General features: G+C 42.8%; 1 protein-coding gene across 1 annotated transcript in view; it reads left to right on the top strand.

Moving 5' to 3' along the window:
• The first annotated feature begins 1,339 nt into the window (after window positions 1-1,339).
• Window positions 1,340-17,584, top strand: part of LOC146810320 (cholesterol transporter ABCA5-like) — a 1,540,893-nt gene continuing 1,524,648 nt past the window's right edge. The window contains exon 1 of the mRNA XM_085617316.1: window positions 1,340-1,660. The gene's annotated coding sequence lies outside the window, so the exon portion shown is untranslated. The remainder of the gene's footprint in view (window positions 1,661-17,584) is intronic.

The raw sequence follows: 17,584 nt of genomic DNA, 5'->3' as shown, positions 1-17,584 counted from the left end.
TTGTCAGTTGGTGTTTCTGTCTACAGATGGGGGCTCTGGTTGGTTACATCATAGCTACATCCTGGTGGGGTTCCCTTACTTAACTTGCGTAGCGTCCTCGACAATGAATATGCCACACACAGAGCTTAGTGTAACACGTCTTTATTCTTTTGCGTGTAACACATAATTCTAAACCTGCATTAACTTCACTACGCTCTAACCCTTACGTCACAGTTCTGGGGAGTTCATCGGCAGCCACAAGGGTTCCATCATTGCTAACTCACACAACACTGCAACTTGTTCTTCAATAAAGTGCCTGTTACTATACTCTTCTGCCTGCTCGGTTTTCCTATTAGTGTGCAACTTCGAAATGCAACAGTAATGTGATTTATCTTTGATCATCAAACTAATTACAGCTAAAACACAGAATTATGCATTGAATGTCCTTTTAATTTATCAAGCTCTTGATGTTTTACTGTTTATATACGCTCACTCTGTGCCCGTCATAAAAACACAGGACACTGTTTATTTCCAAGTTATCTCTGTATATATTGAATTTAAATATATGTAAATGGAAGCATCCTGATGCCCTTTGGAACCTGGTTAGCACGCATCTACATACAACTTTCCAAATAAAAAATAAATTAAATAAAGCGAAAATGTCAAAGGAAATCTCTTGATTGGCGCCTCAAAGCAGCCACTAATTCTTCCCTATATAATGGCCATCTTTGATATAAAATTGCGAGATTCAAACCAGGCATCATCATTAGGTAGACAGATTTCTACAGCAAGTTCTAAACTACTGAGCAACTTGAATTTACACTTTTAGAAAGCTTTCAGAACCTGAAAATTCATATATGGCAATGTTTGAAAACAGATGAAAGCGAAACAGGAAAAGTAGCGACAGTTTAATGTTCTCATTGACTTTCTAGTGTTAAACAGGAGAAACATAAAACGAAGTCAATTGTGACATCACAAAATCGGCGTTCTCCCGCTGGAATCGGGAGCATCCGTAGAACGGAAATGTCAATGTTTTCTTTTACACCTCGTAGCAGGGTGAAAGTGAAATTGCAGTCATTGTTTTGGAGAAATTGGACCAAAAGCAACAATATACACACAATAACCACAGATCGTTGGTGAATGTAATCAAGATGTTTTTTCCGTGAATGAAAGGAGTGTTATTTATTTGGTTTTACTGATAATCTGGGGCGCCGCAGACAGCAAAGCAGCAAGAGGAGCCCAGAACAGCTGCAGGAGCCTGAGCAGAAGGAGTTGAGGGGGATAAAGAGAGAGAGGTGAAGGTGGGGGAGGGAGGATAGGAGGGAGGGAGCGAGGAGGCGGTATGGGCGAGCCGCGGCCTTCCGTTGGCGGCAGCAGCTGAGTGTCAAGTCTCTGCCGTACTCTCCTCCTCCACCTCCTCCTCCCAAGGGCGGCCTCACAGTTCCTCTTACCAATCTCCCAGGTCCTAGCCTCTTCCCGTCAGACGAGGCCCGTCTCTACAGCAACCACCATCCGAAGGCCCAGAAGCCGCGGCCCCCAGTACGAACGTAGCCGGGCTGGGCAGAGGCGTACTGGCCGGGCGCCCATACACACCAAGGCCCTTTCGGGTGGAGACCCTGTTCCTTTTTGGGGCACCCAGCTTCCCCAGAGCACAATAGCTGGCAGCTGCACCTGCAGATAGGTATTTCTAGCCTTTTCTATTCCTTAGGATCCTCTTATTTCTGGCATTCGCCGCTATGTGTGTGAAACTTGCATTAGAACGCCTGAAACTTACCACAGGGCTGCTGCAATGTCAGATAGCGAGCGCTTGTAATATACCAACAATCCGCTAGAAGGAACAATTCCAATTGCGAAAAAACTGAATTTGCCATATTCGTTGCCCCTCCCCAAAAGTATATTCTCGCCAATTGCATTCTGTAGGGTGTTAGAATGTGTGCCTCAGTGTTATTCTTTAGAAATTTTGGAGGTATAGGAGGCTTGTGAGACTTTCTGTATTTATTATTTTTGCATACTTGTTTTAACATATGTAGAGCATACATGCTCCTGTTGCCATGTGTACATAGGAGATAGGAACCGGATTGTAGCGATGTAGTCAGGAAGCACCCCACTTTATATATACATTTGTTTTGAAAGACGTGCTTAACCGGAACGTGTTTTTAACAGCTTTCTCACATTTAGAAAGTCATTCTGTACGGAGCATTATGAGTAATGAGCTGCATAATTTTCCTCTTAAAATCTTTTTGCTAGTGCCCAGTTTTGCCTGTGTATAGGCTGTTTTAAAGAGCAATCAATTTTGCCAGGTAAGAGAACTGAAACTTAAAATATTTTATGATTTTTCCCAGGATCATAATAATCTAGATCGAGTAGTTAAGTAAACTAGGAATTTTGACTAAGGTCACGTGAGATTATAGGTACTATTGCACTCATTAGACCGCATATTTTGGCACGTTAAATTAATAAACAGTGACTACTGATTTTCCTCACACTTTTGTCTTGGCTGAGAGTGGCATCTCGTGGCTTAGAACAGGTGACTGGCCAACAACCAAAACCTTCATTATGAGTTGTTGGTTAAAAGGGTCGATTGTACCCAGGGCCCCTCGAATTACGCAGCAGCAAAAAGCAAACTGTGTCGCATAATGCAGTAGATTTTTTTATAGTATTATTTTTTGTAATTTTTACCCATGATGATGTCCGGGCAAACATTTCAACTCAGTACGAGTTTAACAGCAACATACAGAAATAAGCAACTGAAAGATGATCAGTTAACCATTGTAAAGGGCCTTTCATTGTGTGCAGAAATGTTGCCACGTTTTTATTAATTTTTGATCCGTTTGAGCTAGAAGCATTTTTTTTGTTAACATCTAAACATTATGCAGCAGATGACTGATTGTGACAAAAGTAGCAAATCCATAATTATGCAAAAAACAGAAAGCCAGGGACGCAGAACTGCATAATTCTGGTGGCCCTGATTGTACCTCGCTTGGTATTACAGATGCCAGGGCTCCCGGGAATAGAGGTTCCCCGTGTTACCAGCATGATTACACGCTGATCCCCTGTACAGTGTGGAATAGCATGCATCCGTGCAAACACACTGATATCTGCATGCAAAATCATTATTCCATTGCTTTTACTGGGGACAAATCTATTAGGTATGACCTGGAAGATGTGTCCCAGTGACACATGAATCTGTGGTTACCAGCTACATGGGGAATTAATTGTAGAGTTGACATTAAGTGACGGTTAAATCAGCAAAAGGGATTTGTGTGTTCTTAAAGTCATAAACAACACAACCCGAACACTCATTTTATGGATCACCTAATGTGTATCAATGTTTACAGCTAACAAAATACTTGAGGTATACACAACACTCTGTCTTTGATTGACGTATATTTGACAGTAGCTTTGACACATCTCAAAAGTTAGCAAGTATTCCCTTTTGCAGTTCAGTTTTAAAGTGCTTTTAGCAGGGCAAATTCCAGATTGGCTTTTGCGGTTTCCTAAAATCATTTTTCTGCACTTGTTGACCTGCATGCAATTTAGCTGATTGGCAGCCCAATAAAAAGCATCACATGCACTTAGGGTGAGTTCAAAATAAATAATTCTTCACGCCTTTGCTTTGCAGAACATTCGCCTGTGCCTCCCTCGCTTTGACCCAGAGGGAAACTGGTTTGATGTGCTGCATGATAATTATGTCCCACAAATCACGCCCTCTGTACTTTCTATGCAGATTAAAATGGTAGCTTGTTCTGATGTGCTTTCTCAGTCTGTCACTTGGAAAGCTGTTCAAAGGATTGATAGCCTTACTTTCGATTAGTCCCAAGTTCCACCAGTTAGTTTAGTATTCATTTTCAGAATGTTTTCTATGCTCATATTAATAGTATTAATGTAGATAAAAGCGTAGTAAGTTAAGGTTGTTCAGCTCCCCTAACTGATAAGTCTTATTCATGGGGTCACTTTATCAACTGTGTAATGTGCTTCTACTGCTAGGAGGCACACTGACCGCCCCCCCCCCCACCCCCTCCCTCCGTTAACACCTCATCTGAAGCACTCAGGACACATGCACATATTGCACACTGGAATGTTGGGCTACAGTTTAATCAAAGAACTAGATGGCTCTCTCAAGCATACTCCAACATCAGTAAGTCTATCTGAAGCCTCATTCCGAGTCCTGAAAGTAGGTAAACTTGACCCTGATATATCTGTTACTTTATCGATTTAAAAAAAAAAAAAGGGAGGGAGCAGGATCACCTTGCATCACAAAAACATAAATTCTGTAACAAAAACCCTGTGTCAAATATAGAAACAATAATAAGTCTGTTATGAGGTCCTTAGGCAGAAAGTAGTACATTGAAATATTCTAATTAACCATCGTCGAAGGGCGTTAGAAAGCTTTGAAAAAGGGGTAGACAAACCATTCATTCACAATAGAGTATGTGAGAAAGTTTAGTAGACACCTTAGGGGACCACCACTAACACGTCCCATCACAGTTGTATCCTAGGCTGTGGTGTGGGGTAGGATGTGCTTGTTTTCCTAAATACTACAACCTACTACTAATCGTAACTAGTGAACGGAGGTGTGTCTCCTCAACACTATCTGTTCCAGTTGTATAGGTGTCACAAGGAAGTTTAAGTGTGAATATAGAACAAGGAATGGGATGTCTCAGCATGCTAATGAGTGTTGTAATAGTAGTTGTCAGCATCATTTAAAACCTTGGAAAAAATGTATAGGCTCTGATGAGTCAAAAGTTTAACTCTTGTGATAGAGGTCAGTGCAGATACATCAGGACTTCAAACAATATATTGACTAAGAAATGCCTGAATTTCATGTACTCACTGCCTCCTAGTGAGTCTTGTTACCTATATTTTATGTAGGGATGCCTTTATTCCAGGATATTTGTAAATATGCAGTGATGTTGATGTTTTTTAAGACAAATATACTACAGGGCTCTACTTGGCTTGTAAAGAAATCCACTTACTCCACCTACTGTCTAAATCTATATGGTCGGCCAGCTCAGATGTATTGCTTGTTTGCTGTATCCTCCAAAGTAGCCTTGCTCTCCTCAACACTTATTTCCCCCCCCTCTGTGTGCATCCATGTTCTGTTACAGTTGCCGTTTATTTCACACTGCTCTTTTACCATATGTGCTAGATTCCTCTTATAATAGATCCATACCCTTTCCTCTGACTTCTCATATGGTCAATCTCTTCTTTCTTCGATTCATTCACAATGGAGGCTTCATCCTTTCCCACAGTATACTCTCCATCCATGCCTCCTTTTCTACTTTTGTACTGCATGTTCTTGCATGCCTCATTCTCCTTCCACTGCAGGTTCCATGCCCCTACTCCCACAATGGTTCCCTTGCCCCTTTTCCAATCTCGTTGCAGGCTCTTTCGCCTTTCATCTCTGTAAGAAATTAGGTTAGTGGTTGAAGGGGTGAAAGCCCCATTCAAGCAATAGCACGATCCTTCTCAGGGTGAATGACAAAAGTCGTTAAATTAACCTGTGCTTAACCCTCTGGTAGCTTTGCTCAAATCAGTCAGGCTTAACGTCAAGCCAATGTGTAAATATTTATGCCGAACACAAACTGAAATAAAGTGAAGATCCATCATAGGAAAAATCCCAAACCAATTTAGAAAAATTGAGTACATTTTAATTTAAAAAAGGATACTAAAACAACAAAAATCCAATAAGTACTGGAGATTTTGAATTTCAAAGTTTTAGATAAGTATAGCGCTTATAAGCACAAAGCTCCACTCATGGTCATCTGGACATGCTAGACTGGGAAAAAGTCACAAGTTCAGGCCAACCGCGATTGACTACAGGCAGTACACAGGGAACAGGTTAGCCCTGCTGAAAAAGTTACCTTCTCAAAGTCTGAAACGAAGAGTTCCGTTCACAGGGAATTAGGCCATGAGGAACATAAAGAGCATCGCAGATGGTTGTCGATGTAGTGCGAAGAGCAGACAGGGTTGTGTGGGCTGTTGTTGCTGTAGCACGAAGTACAGGTCTCACGTTGACAGTCATCGTTGGCAGTCACTGTAGCATTAAGAATCAATGTACCAGAGCTACGTGTTGGTTGTTGCAGGCGGCAGAGTATCAGTGTGAACAGGCCCATTGACGGTTGCGCAGAGCCCAAAACTTCAGGATTTCTCCTTTTCTTGAAGGGAAGTGCACTCAGATGGCAGTCAAGGGTCCGGGATCTCAGTAGGCACCTCTTGGGGATCTGGGACTCACTCTAGCAAAGATCATTGGAGCTCCAGCAGGTCCAGTTGCAGGTTCAGGCAGGTCCAGTTGGAGCAGGTAAGCTGGCAAGTTGCAGGGAGGCCTCTTGAGCTTGTTGTGTCAATGTATTTCAGAACAAAAGGTCCGTCAACTGACCCGTGGAGGGACTTGGGTTAGCCTGGGAGGAATGGAGCAGATCCCGTCTTCCTTCTCACTGAGCCATGCAGGCCTAAAGCAGCAGGGTAGTCCCCTGGGGAGCAAGGCAGGCTTCAAGCAGCACACCAGTTTTCTGAGGAACAAGGCAGTCCTTCTTCTGTAATATCTATTGGTCCAGGAGTGTACTGAATAGGTGCTTTGAGGGTCCAATATTTACTCCTGTGGCCAGCTTTTGTAGTGGGGGGATTCCCTATTCTACCCCCACATCTGCTTCTGGGAAAGTTCTTCCCTTCCCCCTGCAAGGGTCCAAGAAGTGACAAAACGCTGGTGTCGGGGTCTTTTGTGTGTGCTGGAGGCAAGCCCTTTGAAGTGTAAGTGGGGCAGGGCATAGCTCCACCCCCAGCCATCCTGACAGGATGTCTCATCCTCTACGCAACTAAGCCCCTTTTGTGTTACTGTCTGGCAGGAATACACCAATGCCATTCATAGTCATGTGTCTCAGGGCTCTAGCAGAAGGCACAAATAGTTATAACAAGAAAATGTTTACTTTCTAAAAGAGGCATTTTCAAAACTGTGACTAAAAAAATGTAACTTTACCATTAAAGAGGATTATACATTACAATTAATTTGAGTGCAAACAGCATATTTCTACCTTCTCCCATTCTAAACTTAGCAATTATTAAATTTAAGAAGGGAACCCAGTGTTAGTCACTTGGGAGAGAGAGACTTTACAGTAGTGAAAAATTAGGTTAGGAGTTTTTAACTACCAGGACATGTAATACCTAAACCCACATGTCCTGCTATTTAAATACCATGCACTCTGCCCAATGGGATTTCAGGGCCTACATTAGGTGTGAGTTATAAGTATTCAAAAGGAAAATTTAGGCTCGGTAAACAGGTATTTTGCCAGGTTGAAATGGCAATTTAAAATTGAGTGGCTGCAGGCCACTAGTGGCATTTAATTTACATGCCCTAGGTACATGTAGTACAATTTACTAGAAACTTACAAATAAATTAAATGTGCCAATCAAGTATAGGCTAATTTTACTATGTTTTAGGGAGCAATCACAAGCACTTTAGCACCGGTTGGCAGTGTTAAATTGCACAGAGACCTAAAAGCCATCACACAAACAGTTCCTGCAAAGGAAGGGAATGAAGGCAAAAAGTTTGAGGTGATTCTACAGAGAGGGCAAGATCCAATTTTGTACCTTGACTACAAAACACTCTTCTGAGATGCTCCAACTCCCTTGCCGACCCCTCACAACACATTCTACATGTGCTTTTCCCTCTTTAAGTGGAGGCAATCAGACAGTGAGTCTGTTGCGAGGCATGTTATACCTTACCATGAACATAGTGGCTTGAGCCTGCCCCTTGCTTACCATTGGTTGACTTTCCTTGTCTCTCTCATTTGCCTGATTCTTATATTGTCCTAGCTTGTCAATCTTGGGTCTGCCTCTCCCATGGTGCACTGCCTATGCACCATTTGTGTTTCCATGGTGTCGCCGATCGATGTCAACAGAACTATTTTTTTCTTTTTGTGTAAGCACTTACAGGAAGTGCATGCCTTATCGAGCCGTCTACCTTGTGTACTTCTCTCCTTCCTCATTCTGCTGCCTATCACTGTGTGCTTCTCCACGCCCCCTGTCTGTTGCATTCCCCTGTGTGCTTCTCCATGTTGCATCCGCCCCTTGCCCCCCTGTGTGTTGCATCTGTGTCCTCCTGCTACCCCCCCAATTGCTTCCCTCCGGTTGCTTTCACTCCCACCCTTCACCCACTTAAAAAATGTAAAGAACGTTTCAGAACATCTCGTCTTGATTTTTAGTTACCCATCCAATTCAAGTCGGTACCTAAAGGGGGAGAAAAAAAGCAGCTGCATCGTTTTGTAGGCACATGCAAGCATAATGCGTGTGTCTACAAAATGACCTGTGGGTGCATACAAGTTTGTATTTTTTGTTTTTTTACCTTAGCCATGCTGCACAGCATCAGTAATTCTGTGCAGCGTGGCTAATAAAAATTGGTAAAGCCAATAGGTCCCAAAGGCGAGACCGGTTGGCTTTGGCAATGTTTGTTTGAGTTGTGCTTAACTAAAAGGACTGTCTCCTGTTTCCTGTCCGGCAAACTACTCCCCAGTAACTCAAGTGAGGAACCACACATGAAGACTTAATAACCAAACTGATGCAGAGATCTAACTCAAAGCAGTAAGCAAAAAGATCTGTATCAGTAAAGTACACTAAACCTTATGTTAAGGGTGCCACATTATTGGTAATTGGCAAAAACAAAATGCAAGTAGGGTGTTACATGGCGAAACATCATGGGGAAGAGAATATGGTGGCGGAAAAGATGGGGTGAGGTGAAAGCACATTTGGGCTGGGAGCAGGTTGTAATTGGGTTGTGGTGAACAGCAGAAGAAAATGGCCAGTGGAATTTATGGATGGCCATGAAGGACGGAACCATCTTTGATCACATAAGACAGCGCTAGGCTGGTCAGGAATGAGAGTACTTATTTCAGTATACTGACACAATGAAAGTGCAATGTTTGCCAGCATGGTTAATATTAGAGATAAGAGGTAAAAGGTTGGCAAGAGAAATGAAAAAACACCCATAGATCTTGAGGTGCAGGTCATAGAAGCATAGGAGGTTAGAAGAAAAGCAGGTGACTGGAATACGGCACTAAGGCGTAGGCCAGAGCATCAGAAACGGAGTAGAAAAGGGAAGAGACTGACAAAATACTGCGTTGTCTTTCCTCTGCCATTTGGTGTGACCTTGAAATTGTGAGCTTAAATTATCGGGCAGAAGGCTTTACCGGCCACCCTCCAGAGTATGGTAAGTGGAGAACTATTATACTGAGCAGTAGTTACATCTATTATTTCCAGTGCTTTGAAACTGCAAGAGTATGGCATGGGGCTCTTTTGAAAATAAGTTATTCGGATTACTAATCATAAAGAACTCTAGTGAGGTAAGTGTGTAGCAGTACTGGGAAAAGAATGGTACAGTGAGTAAGCAAGGGACTGGCATTGGGCAGGGTTATGGAGCTATACAACGACTTGAGGAAAGCTTAGGGGAGGACAGGGGTCGACCAGAGGCAGTGCAGTGTCTAAGGCAGGTACAGGGCCATCTCCTTGTATTTTGTCCACTTTAATTATTCCGTCCGCAGATCAGCAGTCCGGGGCCCAGGAGTTCTAGTAAGAGAAATGCACTCTGGTAGCGAGGCAATGCCAGTGCCGGGTCAATGAATCGGGATGTAATTGAGCTTGCCTTGGGTCTAGGGAATCCCAAAAGGCAATAAGGCTTTGTGGCCAGGCTAATATATCTGACAACTGTTTCCCAGTCTGACAGAGTGTAGGACAGGCCCATACCATATGATAGAAATCAACATTCAGCATATTGCATCGTGGACATGCAACCTGGACTGTCTGGTACATGAGGTTTATGCATTTAGTGTGGGCACCCTGGCATTTCAGCAACTGACCGATGGGTGGGTTCGGCCGCACGGGACCCCTGGAGTCATACATGTCCAGCCATTGCCACGCTTTCTGCAGCATGACGAAGAAGGTAGTTATGCCATCCAACTTGATCTGGAGCGCAACCGGGCATAGTAGTGCATATTCGATCCCAACTCTTGCATTCTCTTCTTCGCTGCGAAGAAGGTGGCCGTTTGCCCATGTACCGCTGTTGTAAAATCGGGGAAGATGGATATTCACACGTTGTTCAACATAAGGGGCTCAGCAGTTTGCGCCTGAAGTAGTATGAAGTCATGATCGCGATAGAGTTGGAGACGGGTGATCACAGGTTGCGGGGCGCAACTTGGGCACGAGGTCTTGCAGGCAGTCTGTGAGCCCTTTGAAGAGCGTAGTGTTTAGAGAAGTCCTCTGGTGTGACCACATCTTGTAACCAGTCCTCCAGGTTGGTAATCATAGAGGAGCCCTCAACTTGCTCTGGCAGGCCAATAATCATTATGTTGTTTCTTAGGTTCTTGCCCTCTTTGTCCTCAATCTCGGCTTTTTGACCTGACCTGTCAGGGAGTCTAATTCAGCTGTTGGAGTTTTGGATGCAGGGCTAAACGACCCGAGGCCGGTCTCTATCAGTCAAAGGTGGTAGACCATTTTGCAGTGATCATTACTGAGGAGCCCCAAGTCTACTACCAAAGAATCAATTTACCCCTCAAGGGCGTCTCGGGTGGACCCAAAGGCAACCTGGATAGCGTCCAGGTTGTTCCCCGTGGGGAGAGGTGTACCCCTGGGTGGTCACGCAGGAAGCAGCATCTTCTTTCACTGTGACCTCCCAATGATGAGGCAAATAGAGGGGTGACAAGGCACTAGATCAGCGGGTTCTCCCCCGTCAAGCCTAGCAACTGCAGCATGTCCAGTCCTCCAGGGCCCTTGGGGGACCCATGCATCTTTAACAGTCTGGATGGAGGTGAAGAGCAGCCTCAGGCACATTCTTTCCAGTCGATGCAATAGAGGGCAAAGGTGGGCTGTCACCGCAGCACCCTAAATGCTACTGAAAGAAGTGGAGCGTTGCCTCATACTTTTCCCTTCAGCGAGTACCGGGTTGGATGACAGTATTCCGGGGCCACGCGGTGTTGAGACCTGCTGTCTCTGTGCTGGCCGACTCATCCCTGAATATTGAGCTTCAGGCAGCCTGGGGTCTGGGCTCGGGTGATCTCTGCTGCCCGTCGGGGATACCCCTAGGATCTGCTGGTTGAGTCCAGGAAAGGCTGTGGCTCTGATGGGCAGGCAGAAGACCAAGTGCTGACTCTGCTCTACTCCTCGTTGCTCCTGCTGCAGGCAACCTCCTTCGCTAGGTCGCGTCCATCCGGGAAACGTGGCCACATTAAGTAGATCCGAAGTCATCCAAGATATTATCAATAAGATCAACGTTTAGTGAATCCTGAACAGGTTCCGCCTCCGCAGACGATGATTCTGCAATCGCCCAATTCAAATGCTCCAAAGAACAAATATGATCCTTGATATCAGCAGATGCTGAGGAAGTAGCCTGCTCTCCTGCATCTGTTATTCGAGCGAGAGTTCAGTAATCCTGGTGCTGAAGCACCCTTCTCCCCCAGAGGGAGTTGCTCATAGCCTGCATCTTCAAGCAAGTTCATGGGACAACTCAGGAAATGAGTAATTATTGGACTCATCAACCGGTTCATATACACAAGAACTGGCATCCGCAGAGTTAAGCAGACATCCAGTGCCCATTCAAAGGGGCACCATAAGCAATGAAACGCTGGTTGTATGCTGGCAAACCAGGTGGGTTGGAATGACAATGACTAGTGAGTATTCAGTTCTTGCAGCATATAGAGTCCAAAGAATCGTAACATGCACTCACGGCACAGCTGGACCGGTGTTAGTTCCATTGATCTTCAAAATGGAATATATATTGTGGAGGAGCAATAATGGGACCAAAATGCCGCAAATGAGAATAACCTGAACTGGATGCCCCCAAACATACTTGAAAAAAGGGAATTTATAAAGGCCGGTATTACTCTAAAGATTTTCTTGAAAGAGCTGACTAAGCCGGACCCAATAACTTTAAAAAAGTGTGCAATACCAGTGGTGATGGTCGCATTAAAAATTCAGTGCACTAGCTCGCCGAAATGTAATGGGGAGGTTGGTGTTTTAACAAGGACTGTATATCACTGGATGTCCTTGCAACCTGGATTTCAAAAGTTTTTCGGGCAGATATTAATGCTACATCTCTTAGAAATAATAGGGCTTTGAGTCGGCTTAGCGTGTTAATATCTACCTCCAACGTTGGAATTGAAGGCCATGGTGAACTATCGAAACCCCCTTGAGTGGAAAGGAAGAGCAAATCACAACACCATCTGGGAAACCGTTAAAATATGTACCGGATTCCAGCCCTCATTACGTTACAGTCTCGGTCGCTTAACATTAGATAGCATCCATTTGAAAGGACAGTAATGAGGGGGAGAATCGAAGGGGCTGGTATTCCCTTAAGAAAACAGGCCAAAATCCCTACATTACATGCGCCATGAATGGTAGTGTGTTTACAAATGAGTGAGTGTCTGACAGAAGAGTCGGCATTCCTTTCCAGTAAGGAAGTGCTCTTTGTTGCCTTGTTCACAACAATATGAAAATGGAAGGGACCATCATTCATGAATGAAACTACCTCCTAGGGGTTCATATCTACTGATGGGGAAGTGTTTCATGCAAGCTGTAAATTGAAATGTTGAAATTGGCAAAGATATTACGCCATGTATGAACGAGACAGCGGAGGGTGTTTCTGCTATTGTGCATGGGAGCTGTTGTAACTTTTCGAGAGTTAACATTGTGTATGTGTCCACTTTTTTCACCATGAGTCATTGTTTATGTCTTAGGTTGAAAGGCAAGAATAGCTGGGTCGAGTTAAGATAACACCATGGGACACAGCCATTCTTAAGGACTTGAAGTGTCCAGCTAAAGTAGATTCTAGATCTAAACTGACTTTTCCATGATACAGTGAAGACATGTCACTTTGCATGATATCAATAACAGGCGACACAATGTTATTTAAATTTATAAATGCGAGAGAACAACATGTTAATAATATTATCAACAACAGCAAGCACTTTATCCAAATTATCTTTATCAATTTGTCTTAACCTTGTGGCAGCTTCCATCTAAATTTTGTTATATGTGGCATAGATAAATCTTTTAGAATACGGAGCCTTGGGACCCAACAAGAAATCAGATAGGGTCATGTCTTCCGAAAGGAGAGAAAGATGTTGTTTTGCTGCAGACAGTGAGGAACGTTCCATCTATTGACAAAATTTCCCCACCGAATAGGTGGTGACTGTTATTGAGTTTTGAGATTGGGTCGGGTCTCCCGGCCTTAAACCTTGGAGTGGAATTAAAAAAACAAACATAACAACCATTTGCGTCCACTGGCCATAATAACCACCTGTCAGGACCTGAAAGTATGGAGTTAAATGTACCGTTCTGCAACATACTATTGAGTTGTTCTTCAGTGTAATTTGTTAAATGTTGCCAATTGTCAAATCGGTCAATGGAACGGATGTTTGGTGTATTCATGTCTTTGATTTTAGCCTTTCCAAGACATGTAGTATGCTGAAACGTATTATTTAAAAAAACATTTGTGTGGGAATTAAACAGGCTCTAAATAAGATATCCATACCATGAATTTGCCAAAGTCTGATACCTCAAATTGATTTCATGTTGAGTGTATCCTTCCAATAGTCCAAACCTTTCCCAATTTCACTAATTGTGTGACATACAGATCTGTATATATTTCTTTGGTGATGTCAGGACAAGTTGAAAATAAAACAACTTCGGGTCAGATGTATCATATCTTGAAAAATATATGAATTTATCCCGAATATGTTTTGGAACTCCTTTACGGGGGAGTGGATAATGTTCCCATTGTGTAAAATTACAAAGTGTGCATTAAACACTAGTGTGATGTAAATATGGATGTCCATAATGATGATAACAGAACATTTCACCATAGTAAGCAGAATTTAAATACAGGTCCTCTGATTCAAAGACAGTATAGTATACCAGCAACGAGAGCAGTTTACAGTTTCAACATCCCACTTATCAGAATGTAACCCAGGTACAATTGCATCACCCATAGAAACCCTAAATACATAAGGTATTCGCAGTATTTCCGTAGGACCGAATATATCATAGGGGACTTTATCCCAAATAATTGCATCAGTTACTGGAATAGCTGAAATGTTCACGAGGGACAAGTCTCTTTTTAGCTTATGTGAAGATGAATGAGGTGCCAATACCTCATCGACCCGGTCTGTGGCAGAACATTCTATAAGTTTTTAGCAATTTATCAGCAAGAAGAAAACAGTCACAAATCCAAACACCGGAATAGAGAAATCAAAAAAAGTGTTATCCACACATATATCCAAGGAGAGACCAGATAAGTGTGTTTCAGCTATAAAAAGAAAGCACAGGTCTGCATAGGCGGAGTATCTAAAATGGAAGAAGCGGCGTAAGAATCAGCTGAAAAATCATCTGTTCCCACATAGTAACCAAACGCAGTCAAGCGAAAAACAGGAGCCACATGTAGAGTAAAAGAACTGGCATGTTCCACTGGAGGTGTATCAGTATAACGGACATCAGCTGCAGAAGACGCAGTAGTAAGTACAGTACACCCTTCAGTCTGTGGCTGGTATCTATAGTCGTATTAGGAATCAGCTGAAGTTCATACCTAATACTCTAGCTGTTAAGGACAGCTTTAAGTCACGGTTCATCATTTCCACAACAGAATTGCCCATGGGCCGTTATGGACAATAATAATGCACATCTACACAGAGGGAAGCCATAGTTTCCCAATACACTTTCACAGAGAAAGCAGGTCCTGGGCTGAGTGGAATGCAGTAGATGTATGTGTCCCTATAAAGACTTGCATATCTTTAATAACAGTGCACGTGTCAGCTGAATGCTGTTGCCAGACCCAGAGGAACCTCGAACAAGAATCCGCTGCAACTAGGATGAATTTAAACACAGTGTCCGCAAAAAGAGTTTAGGTAGCTAGCTCAGTATATATTATATCAAAGTAAGGTATAGTGTGCACAGAGTCCAGGGAGTCCCCAGAGGTATAAATACACAACAATGAAACAGCGAGCCAAAACAACAATCGCACCTCCCTTCTTATCACCACTTATTTTGCATAGAAAACGTAAGAAGAAACGTTTCGTGCACCACCACCGCACCTACTGTCTCAAGAGGTGCGACCCCCCCCTCCCCATGGGTCAGAAAAGTTGAACAAAAGTACGTGAAGTGCACCGCACAACCAGTGTTCACAAATATTGGTCTAATCTTGTGTTAGATCATCCAAGGCAATCTTTATTTTTCTTATGAATGGAACAGAACAGCCAACACATTTCGTTCACTACATGTGAACTTCGTTAGGGCTGCAAGACCTACAAACGCATATAGTATAAAATCACATAAATACATAATGAAAATGCGAAACGAGTAAAAACAACATATAAATATGTTACAAAAAATATACAAAAGCACAGAAAGCACACGAGCTAGGGTGACCAGATGAAATAAAAAACCAACATACAAATACAGTGATATGAAAGTAACATTAAAAGCCATTTTGTTAGTGCCAGATGGCATGTGTTAATTTAATAAGATTGAGGAGAGAAAGTCTATTAGGGCTAAGAGGGTCCATAAGCATTATTTTATCATAACCTTTTTTAAGAAGGTCATAATTTAACCTCCAGTGCTGTCTTGAGAGGCAAAAGTGGAAACCATATAGTAGACACTGTAAGTGTGAGAAAGATAGACTGCAGAAGCATTGTACGAAAGAAGACCAGAACATACCTTAATAATTGACCTTCAAGGTATATGTATTATTGCTGTGGCATTCCAGTGTGTGTAATAGACTTCGATTCATAGTATCCTCTTATTTTGAGGGCAAATGTATTGTATCATCTTTGATATATAAAGAGGCTGAGACACCTATAAATTTTCAATAAAAATATGTTCTTTGTATATAATAATCAATGATTACAATGTTTGTACATTTCTAAGTATCGTGGTTACGCATTGGTGAAAGCGTGATTTGAACGGTATACTATGAGTGGCATGGGCTTGCGAAACCCTTCAAGTAAAAAAGGGGTAATGCGTTGAGTGTTACCTCAGTGCCCAAGCGACTGGTAAGAAGAATTTGAAAGGAAAGTCGAAGCGAAAGAGGCGACGCCAAGGCATATTTGAATGCGACTGAAATCTAGCCCCCACGTGTGCCGATAGAGTGAGGCATGCACATATTTTAGAAAATGTGCAAGGATATGTAGCACCAGCAAAATAGTGCATGTTACTTACGGGCCAGATCGAAATTATATTGGGGGATAAATTGCACGAGGCCATAAAAACAAAGAGCAAAATTAAAGATAAGTAACTTTAGGACTTGCTTCCATATTGCGGCCATGATAGTGCAGTTCATATGAACAAAATGAGAGCCCCAAGTTCAGCGTGTATGGGTATAAATGTGTGTTTAGGACCTTAAAGACCATTCTTACCTTAGTACTTGCCGTGCTTAAACTCGTGGGTTCTTTCGGTGAGTACTCTTCCTGATCGACTTGTTTACGTAAATGCGTGGGCGTATGTTCACGTCCATGTCAGAGATCTTAAAGGAATATTGTTAAAAATGAAGTGACATAATGTAGCCTGGAACTATAGAGTGAAAATACGCTTAGTTCCGGTGGTCAAGCATACACTATGCGTTTAATAATGTGTGGAGAAGAAGCAAGCGATACGTAATCCACGTAACCTGGCTAAATAGCGTGATAAAAATTACTACCTTGATCAGGTCCGAACCAGAGTGGTCTAAGCTGACATAGAGATCCATTAAACCTATGAACTGGATTTAAGAAAGTGCTCGGCATATGATTCAAAGGTACTATTTTTAATCCATGTCACTTTCAGACCCGCAATCCGGCTTCTCCAGAAAGTTCTATTTCCCATGAAACCCGTTTAAGTCTGCCCGCAGCCTTGCTAGGTAGGTCCTCCAACTTGCACCCCAGTGGAAGAAAAGAAGGACCCGCAGATGAGTGCCAATCATCACAAGTCCTGAAGGATCCAGTAAGTGGTAAAGACCAATGTTAAAAATAAAAGTACTGTTTGTGCAACTGGACGCAAAAATACTTATTGTAGATCATTTTCCCAGCAGATATATAAACTAATTGCAGTTACATGACAGATACGTCATGAGGATGGCTTGAAGCAAAAAGCCATAACTGATAATAAAGCGACAATACTGGGATATCCAGTCCAGTCCAGATCACATGGCCGCTAATTTCAGGGGGAGACAAGTATAGATGTCCTATAAAAGAGATGACTTGATGGAAGGTATACGAGTGCCCGTGTAAGAGATTGCTATGAAAATACATGAACATCCCATAGAATTTGACAGCATTGTTGGGATCTAAAGAAAGTAATGCAATTCCTCATTTGTGTTGTGGCCAATCTTAAGCGGCAAATTCAACCCGCTTTATTTTGGCGGAGTATGCGTTCCCTGTCTCCTCCCCTAGCCCTGGGTGGAATGTGGTCAATTCCATAGAACCAGGTGTCTAGTTTCCAGCGTGGTTATCTGTCATGTGTGTAGCCATAGTGTATCTGGTATCTGAATGCCGAACTGCCCGGACATGTTCCTTAATTATTTTTTTTTAAACAAATTTTATTGGTCAAGCGGCACATGTTTAGCAGAGCCCTGTAACCCACCGACATCTGCCCA

Source organism: Triturus cristatus, chromosome 7, assembly GCF_964204655.1.
Source record: "Triturus cristatus chromosome 7, aTriCri1.1, whole genome shotgun sequence".
Lineage (NCBI taxonomy): Eukaryota > Metazoa > Chordata > Amphibia > Caudata > Salamandridae > Triturus > Triturus cristatus.
This window is presented reverse-complemented; position numbering and strand designations above follow the sequence as displayed.